Genomic DNA, 9,469 nt, shown 5'->3' with positions numbered 1-9,469 from the left:
AATGATTCTGCATAGCACAGACCATTCAACTAATAAATATTGGTAAGGCAACCACATATCACACTCATTGCAAGTAAAACGTAATAAAAACAAACAAACAGCTACATCAATACTAATAATAAAAGACGCAGGTTAGTGCAAGAATGTTGGGGGTTGCTAAGAAAGAGGTTTTATTTTAAGGATGATATGTTCCAAATATGATATCAGACAATATGTGAAACCATCAATATAATATCATACAATATGTGAAACCATCCATATCATACATGCCATAGTAGATGCTATTGTCCAAAGCAACTTACAGTTGTGTGCATACATTATTAGTATGGGTGGGCCCAGCGGGAACACATTAGGTCATCACACATTAGACCTACTGCAAAAAGTTTACAAAAGCATTTTTCACTGCCCACCAACCTTGTCTTCAGTTCTCCAACCATCATCTGACAATATCTGACAATATGAGGGTGAGTAACTTCATAAAAGAGGGGAATAGTTGAGTACCTGTTGTCTTCCTCAGTTACTATTGGCAGAGGGAGAGTGGCAGTCTCCTCAATCGTTGGCAGAGGGAGAGTGGCAGTCTCCTCAATCGTTGGCAGAGGGAGAGTGGCAGTCTCCTCAATCGTTGGCAGAGGGAGAGTGGCAGTCTCCTCAATCGTTGGCAGAGGGAGAGTGGCAGTCTCTGCATTTGTTGGCAGAGGGAGAGTGGCAGTGTCCTCAATCATTGGCAGAGGAAGAGTGGCAGTGTCCTCAATCATTGGCAGAGGGAGAGTGACAGTCTCTGCATTTGTTGGCAGAGGGAGAGTGGCAGTGTCCTCAATCATTGGCAGAGGAAGAGTGGCAGTGTCCTCAATCATTGGCAGAGGGAGAGTGACAGTCTCTGCATTTGTTGGCAGAGGGAGAGTGACAGTCTCTGCATTTGTTGGCAGACGGAGAGTGGCAGTCTCTGCATTTGTTGGCAGATGGAGAGTGGCGGTGTCCTCAATCATGTTTGCGGAGGGAGAGTGGCAGTGTCCTCAATCATGTTTGCGGAGGGAGAGTGGCAGTGTCCTCAATCATGTTTGCGGAGGGAGAGTGGCGGTGTCCTCAATCATGTTTGCGGAGGGAGAGTGGCAGTGTCCTCAATCATGTTTGCAGAGGGAGAGTGGCAGTGTCCTCAGTCATGTTTGCAGAGGGAGAGTGGCAGTGTCCTCAGTCATGTTTGCAGAGGGAGAGTGGCAGTGTCCTCAGTCGTTGGCGGAGGGAGAGTGGCAGTGTCCTCAGTCGTTGGCGGAGGGAGAGTGGCAGTGTCCTCAGTCATGTTTGCAGAGGGAGAGTGGCAGTGTCCTCAGTCGTTTGCAGAGGGAGAGTGGCAGTGTCCTCAATCATGTTTGCGGAGGGAGAATGGCAGTGTCCTCAGTCATGTTTGCGGAGGGAGAGTGGCAGTGTCCTCAGTCGTTGGCGGAGGAAGAGTGGCGGTGTCCTCAATCATGTTTGCAGAGGGAGAGTGGCAGTGTCCTCAGTCATGTTTGCGGAGGGAGAGTGGCAGTGTCCTCAGTCGTTGGCAGAGGGAGAGTGGCAGTGTTCTCAGTCATGTTTGCGGAGGGAGAGTGGCAGTGTCCTCAGTCATGTTTGCGGAGGGAGAGTGGCAGTGTCCTCAGTCATGTTTGCGGAGGGAGAGTGGCAGTGTCCTCAGTCATGTTTGCGGAGGGAGAATGGCAGTGTCCTCAGTCGTTGGCGGAGGGAGAGTGGCAGTGTCCTCAGTCGTTGGCGGAGGGAGAGTGGCAGTGTCCTCAGTCGTTGGCGGAGGGAGAGTGGTAGTTTGTTTATTTATTTATTTATTTGGATCCTCATTAGCTTGATTCATACATCTAGGGAGAGGCCTGAAAATAGCTGTGCAGCGACGTTCCCTGTCCAACCTGACAGAGCTTGAGAGGATCTGTAGAGAAGAATGGGAGAAACTCCCCAAATACACAGGTGCCAGGCTTGTAGCGTCATACCCAAGAAGACTCAAGACTGTAATCGCTGCCAAAGGTGCTTCAACAAAGTACTGAGTAAAGGGTCTGAAAATTTATGTAACATTTCTACAAACCTGTTTTTGTGTTGTCATTATGGGGTATTGTGTGTAGATTTCCCTCAATCCATTTTTTAAAATCCATTTTAGAATAAGGCTGTACCGTAACAAAAAAATAGTCAAGGGGTCTGAATACTTTCTGAATTCACTGTAAGGGTTAAGGTTTGGGATACAGGACTACCTGGCATGATGACTCCTTGCTGTCCCCAGTCCACCTGGCTGTGCTGCTGCTCCAGTTTCAACTGTTCTGCCTGTGATTATTATTATTTGACCATGCTGGTCATTTATGAACATTTGAACATCTTGGCCATGTTCTGTTATAATCTCCACCCGGCACAGCCAGAAGAGGACTGGCCACCCACATAGCCTGGTTCCTCTCTAGGTTTCTTCCTCGGTTTTGGCCTTTCTAGGGAGTTTTTCCTAGCCACCGTGCTTCTACACCTGCATTGCTTGCTGTTTGGGGTTTTAGGCTGGGTTTCTGTACAGCACTTTGAGATATCAGCTGATGTACGAAGGGCTATATAAATACATTTGATTTTATTTGTTACACTTAAAACACAAATACAAAAACTTTCTATCGCTGGATTTGAAAATTCAACCTTTGGCACCAGAGGCAGATGCTTACGGCGTCAGCATGCTTCAGTTAGGCTGGCGCCTAGCCGAAGACGGTTAGGTGTTAAAAGACCTTCCCTTGAAAGAAAATTGCATCAATAGTATTGTTTTTAAATTTTTAGACACCGTAGCCAGTATATACTTTCTCAAAATAGTCAATCTAAGAAACAATAGCCAATCTACGTCGCACAATTTTACATCTATTTAAGATATTTGGTGCAGTATTTGTCAATGAAATGTGTGTGAAAATAAGTCATCTCTCGTTGAATGACAACAAAGACTTTATTGAAGAATCCCTACTGTTGACCAATCACCGACGAAGGGGCGTAGACTTCGGCTACTGACTTCGGCTTGACGATAAGGTGACAAACAAAGAAAAATAATTTTAAAAACCGACCGAAGTCCAAAACTAACAAAATGTCATCATAATATATGCACAAACTCTTCCTAACTCTTCCTAACAACGCCTTCGCCAAACTGAAACCTACTTGAAGGTAACAGCGCTTGCTCTTCCCCTAGTGGCCGGTTTCCACGTCATCTCCTGACGCCCTTAGGCATGGGTGGATGTCAAATGGTGACCTGGCTGGGTTCTCAACCTTGTTTGGTTACTCTACCACAAGTACATTTTTCTTTGCCTGGAGTACCCCTGAAGTACCCCCTCATGTACATTTTTACCAGTAAGGCTATGGTCTCATGAGTCTTCTCAAGTAGCCTCTGCGGATAGGTGTTAGTATGCCTGGTTGAGAACCACGTAGGTCTACCAATTGTTTGGATTATTACATGGAGTGTCATTCTGAAAGTACAGGTTTTCAACGTTCTCTGTCACACCACATCTCCATCAGTAGAAAGGGGTTGAGGTTCTCACATGGAAAAATGTACTGTTGCATGTCATCTGTTGGACAACTACATTACTTTGAGGTTTGATTATTGTTGACATGTCTTGAATGAGTTTTTTGTGAGAGCAGCTTGTTCCAAGTGTCAGAAAAAGTACTGAACAGTAAGAGATCATGTTGAGTGACATCTACATCAGCACACAATGATTTGGACGGGGAGACAGGAAAGCATGTCATGTAAATCTCCCTCAAGCCTAATATATTATGATTATTCCCTTCATTTAATTAGATGTTGTGGTTAGCCACATAGCTGATGACTTCACCAATTGTCACTCATATTCTGAACAATTTTGCATCAGGCTCATAAAGGCTGTCACATTATAGTACTTTATTTGGATTTTGTCATATCAGAACCATGTCAACACTCGGGGAGTTATATTGAATAAAAACAAATAATGATGTTGGAGCTAAAATTCAAAGATAGGATGACACCTGTTCCAATTGATTTCATTGGTTGTAATCATACCCATACATGTTTGCATCACTTTTTAAAATAAGAACAAAAGCATTGTCATTTGAATGTGTCTTTCATATGTATTCTAAGGTGATCAACTGTATATTGTACTGAATTCAGTTAATTAAGAATGGTTTTGTAAATCTAGCTTCGGGGTTTCCCCATCAGATATTCATATCTTTACTCTCAAACAGAATGTTAATCACTGTGTCCAGGTGATCACAGAGCCGGTTAGTTCAGTCTTTCTCTGCTGTGTGAGAACTTAAATGTCAGAATACAAACAGTACTTTACATTCTGTTCTCTACAATGGTGCAGTGATACATATAATTGTGAAATGAAAAAGGTACATATAAAAAGGCTAGATTCTCAACTAACTATGGACTCACAATTATCTGCAGCAAGAAAATCAATCACATCAGGTCTTTATAACATTCACGTCTGTATTATTTTTTTTAAGTGTCTACTTGATTAAATTCAATCTCGTTTTTCAAGGGCTCTATAAAGCAACATTATTGCTGCACTGTGTGATAAACTTCAGGTAAGTTTTGATGATTTGTAATATGGATCTACTTCGTGATGGAGGTGATCAAACAAGTTCAGATTCCACCACTCATCTTAATCTTACATTGTCATGCCAACCTTGGCCTTTTCACTGGAAATCATTCCCATCAAGTCAGAAGACAGGAGATCACTCATGATGATTATACCTGCATGTACAAACACATGACGCAAAGGCGCAGCTGCTTGAGGAATAAACGAGAATCAAAGTTAAACCCGAAGGGTACAAATAAGTCAGAGCCAAATGCATAACATTATGAAAGAATATTTCATAAATCTGTTTATTTGAATATTACAATTTGACAGATTAGATATATGCAGATAAATGGGACAAACATAACGTTTTTACTGGACTAATGACCTATACTGAGGATAATAGATTATACAGTGTCATAGGGGAACTATACAAATCCCCCAATTTACTTTTTCAATCTCAGATAATATACAACCAGTATTATGCAAAGTGTGTGTTTTAGGACAGAATTACAGTCAGTGGTTCGTTATGATTATAAATCAACATAGGACATGTTATCACATACTGAAGCAGGATAAGGAGAGTGTGGTCAAAGGTTACTAGATGTAATGCTTGCTATCAATACTGGCCTATCGTCGTAATAAATTATAATAGGCATAAACTGTCTCAGGATAGCATTTAGGTGGGCAAGATGTTTACCATAAATATAGAACATAATGACCATGGACATACTGATTTTAAACAAAATAAATACATACAATATTTACCTAAGCACAAATATTGGAATTGATCAAATCTTTGCTAATCTGTCCTTGATCCGATATTTCTTACTCTGTGGCGCATGGGCCTTCATCACGGTTGTTTGGGTTTGAAATTAAGTTCTGTGGTGACCATTTGGGACAGGGCAGGGAGTTGGTAAAACGCAGACTTGGAGATATCTGGAGAAAATAAATATGATCAGCATTATAAGTGGTGTGTAGGAAAAAACTGAACGGAAACTTAAATAATGTATCTGATTCAACTTAATGAAATTAAATGTTATCTAATGTTGATTAAAAAAATCACATGGATTTGATGGCTCTGCGTCAAGGTTAGGAATTTTAAGTAGCCATCTGCAGGGTTTACGTAGAAGGACTCATCACCCGTTTTCTAGCATTCCGACTTCACAGGGATTGTTCCAGGAATCATGGTCTGCAAAATGGAGGAATACCTAGCGTCATACTGATAATGGAACTTATATGTTTAAAGTAATGATTAGAATATTCCACCCTGAAACCATATAATTGTATGAAATTGATTAGAATCATACAGTTACTAGTAATGAGGTGTGTAGGTTTAGTCAGTAAAATTATATCTCTGTACAAAATGTCTTTATTGTACATGGAAAATAATAATCTGATTATAGCCAATCAGCATGCTTATCGCAAAAACCATTCCACTACCACTGCATTGATTGACATGACTGACCAGTGGCTCAATGCTATGGATAATGGCAAGTTTGTGGGTGTACTATTTTTAGATTTCAGTGCAGCATTTGATTTAGTGGATCATGAAATAATTTTGACCAAATTAATGCATTATGGTTTTAAGGAGGTAGCAGTGAATTGGGTACAGTCATATCTAACTGACAAGAAACAGTCCAGATATATCAATGGTTCATTTTCTTCCCCTCATGTGTTAAACTGTGGAATACCGCAGGGCAGCTGCCTTGGGCCACTTCTCTATTTAATATATACCAATATTTTTTAGATTGAGTATTTATTGAGTCATTATGTTAGTATATTATGTATGTTTGTAATAGTGTGTTATATGTGAAAGTGTGTTTGTATTATACATTTTATTTGAATGTTTAGGGACTCTTTGAAGATCAGTCCAAATGGGGACTAAAAGAGATCCAAATAAAATAAATAAATAGTATCTTAAACACAGACTGTCTGAGCAAAATTCAGTGCAGTCCTTGCTAGGGGCCTCTGAGAGATTTGAGGGAGGACAGGGAGTGCTTCTCCCTATTCTTTGCTGGCTGGGTAGTGATACAGTATGTGCGTAGGATACCTTCTGTTTGTGTTTGAAAGTATGTGCATAAGGAGCCAGTATAAAATTAATGGTTTTGTACAAAGAACTAGAGCTCTCGTGAATAAACATTTTGACTATCATAGCTGGGCCTCCGTCTGTTTCATTCAACCAGTATCTTACGAATTCTGGGTTACAGACCGAGTAGTTTAATTGAATTGGGTTATGAACATTGAGAACATAATTCTCATACACGTGCAAGGAGATGGTGGCTGTCTCATAATACATCCAAGAGGGCAGCGCAGTAAGACATGTTTGTTTTCGTCCCATGTAAATATTGTCTTTTTGGGGTGGGTTCTGTATACATTTCATTATATTTCAATGTCTTTTTTCCATTTTCGGATGAAATATACGCGCCTGCAAACCGCCTCACCCAATGTGGTACGTATCTGCAATTTTTTGGGGGACTTTATAACTGGAACCTCCATCAGAAGCTAGCCAGCTAATTAGCTACTAACTTTTTAGTCATTGTTAGCCACTGCTAGCGGTCTTCACCTTTAGCTCGGACTCCAGTTGCTTTAGCCCGGATAGCCCGGGTAATACCTGCCAGTCTGCATAGCACGATATCAGCCCTGAGCATATTGGACTGCCCCCCCCCCCCCACTACATCACCAGATTCCTGCCGCAAGCTCTGGACCATTACACCGGATCTTCGCAGCTAGCTAGTTGCTACCGAGTAGCTATTGTGGCTAACACCCTTGTCCAGAAGCATGCACCAGCTAGCTTCGTGCTAGGCAAATTTCCCAGCTAGCAAACAAAGTACACCAACTACAATACCTCTCTTATCAATTGGCCTGGACCGTTTGTCAACACAGGGTCCCGCCGATCCATCACGACTGGTCTGCTGACGTAATTCCGCCAATGTGCTCTCAACCGGCCTCTGCATCGTGCGTGGATGTCGGTGTTGATCCATTTACTAGCCCTGTACTGCTAGCTTCCTGAACGCCGTGTCTCCCGCTTGCCTTGCGTAGTAATCGACTACCGAACGGCTCCCTGTTTCGTCTTTGCTGCTCATTGGACCCTATGATCACTCGGCTACACAGCTGATGCCTGCTGGACTGTTCATTAACACAGTACTTCATTTTGTTTATATGTCAGCCCCAGTCTCGTACTCAGGCCCTGTGTGTAGCTAACTGACCCTTTCTGCCCATTCATCGCCATTTACACGTTGTTGTTGTCCTAGCTGTTTACCCGTTGTTGTCTTAGCTCACCCAATCAACACCTGTGTTTGCTTTATGCCTTCCTCTATTGTCAATATGCCGTGTATACTGTTGTTTAGGACAGCTCTCATTGGTTTATTTTACTGCGGAGACCCTAGTCCTGCTCAACATGCCTTAGATAGCCCCCTTGTCCCACCCCCCACACATGCAGAGACCACACCTAGCTTAACTAGCGTCTCCAGATATGAAACCTCTCTCATCGTCACTCGTTGCCTAGGTTTACCCCCACTGCACTCACACCCTACCATGCCCTTGTCTGTACACCATGCCCTGAATCTATTCTACCACGCCCAGAAATCTGCTCCTTTTATTCTCTGTTCCCAAAGCACTAGAGGACCAGCTCTTATAGCCTTTAGCCATACCCTCATCCTACTACTCCTCTGTTCCTCTGGTGATGTAGAGGTTAACCCAGGCCCTGTGTGTCCCCAGGTGCTCTGATTTGTTGACCTCTGCAACTGTAAAAGCCTTGGGTTCATGCATGTAAACATCAGAAGCCTCCTCCCTAAGTTTGCTTTATTCACTGCTTTAGCACACTCCGCCAACCCTGATACACTAGCCGTGTCTGAATTCTGGCTTAGGAAGGCCACCAAAATTCTGAAATTTTCATCCCCGATTACAACATTGTCTGTCAAGACAGAACTGCTAAAGGGGGCGGAGTTGCAATTTAATGTAGAGAGTGCCTGCATAGTTCTGTCATACTATCCAGGTATATTCCCAAACATTTCGAGATTCTACCTTTAAAGATCCATCTCTCCAGAAATAAGTCCCTCACTGTTGCCGCTTGTTATAGACCTGCCTCAGCTCCCAGCTGTGCCCTGGACACCATATGTGAATTGATTGCCCTCCATCTATCGTCAGAGTTTGTACTGCTAGGTGACCTAAATTGGGATATACTTAACAACCCGTCCATCCTACAATCTAAGCTAGATGCCCTCAATCTCACACAAATTATCAAGGAACCTACCAGGTACAATCCCAAATCCGTAAACATGGGCTTCCTCATAGATATCATCCTGACCAACTTGCCCTCTAAATACACCTCGGCTGTTTTCAACTAGGATCTCATTGCCTGCGTCCGTTATGGGCCCACGGTCAAACGACAACCCCTCATCACTGTCAAGCACTCCCTAAAACACTTCTGCGAGCATGCCTTTCTAACCGACCTGGCCCGAGTATCCGACAATGCCTTGTTGTTCTTTAAAAGTGCTTTCCTCACCATCTTAAATAAGCATGCCCCTTTCAAAAAATGTAGAACTAAGAACTGATATAGCACTTGGTTCACTCCATACTTGACTGCCCTTGACCAGCACAAAATCACACTGTGGTGTACTGCACTAGCTTCGAATAGTCCCCGCGAAAATCAACTTTTCAGGGAAGTCAGGAACCAATACACACAGTCAGTTAGGAAAGCAAAGGCTAGCTTTTTCAAACAGAAATTTGCATCCTACAGCATTAATTCCAAAACTTTTGGGACACTGTAAAGTCCATGCAGAATAAGAGTACCTCCTTCCAGCTGCCCACTGCACTGAGACTAGGAAACACTGTCACCACTGATAAATCCATGATAATCGAGAATTTCAATAAGCATTTCTCTACGGCTGGCCATGCTTTCCACCTGGCAACCCCAACCCCGGCCA

This window comes from Oncorhynchus masou, chromosome 29 (genome assembly GCF_036934945.1).
Source record: "Oncorhynchus masou masou isolate Uvic2021 chromosome 29, UVic_Omas_1.1, whole genome shotgun sequence".
Taxonomy (NCBI): domain Eukaryota; kingdom Metazoa; phylum Chordata; class Actinopteri; order Salmoniformes; family Salmonidae; genus Oncorhynchus; species Oncorhynchus masou.
Note: the sequence above shows the minus strand (reverse complement) of the source record.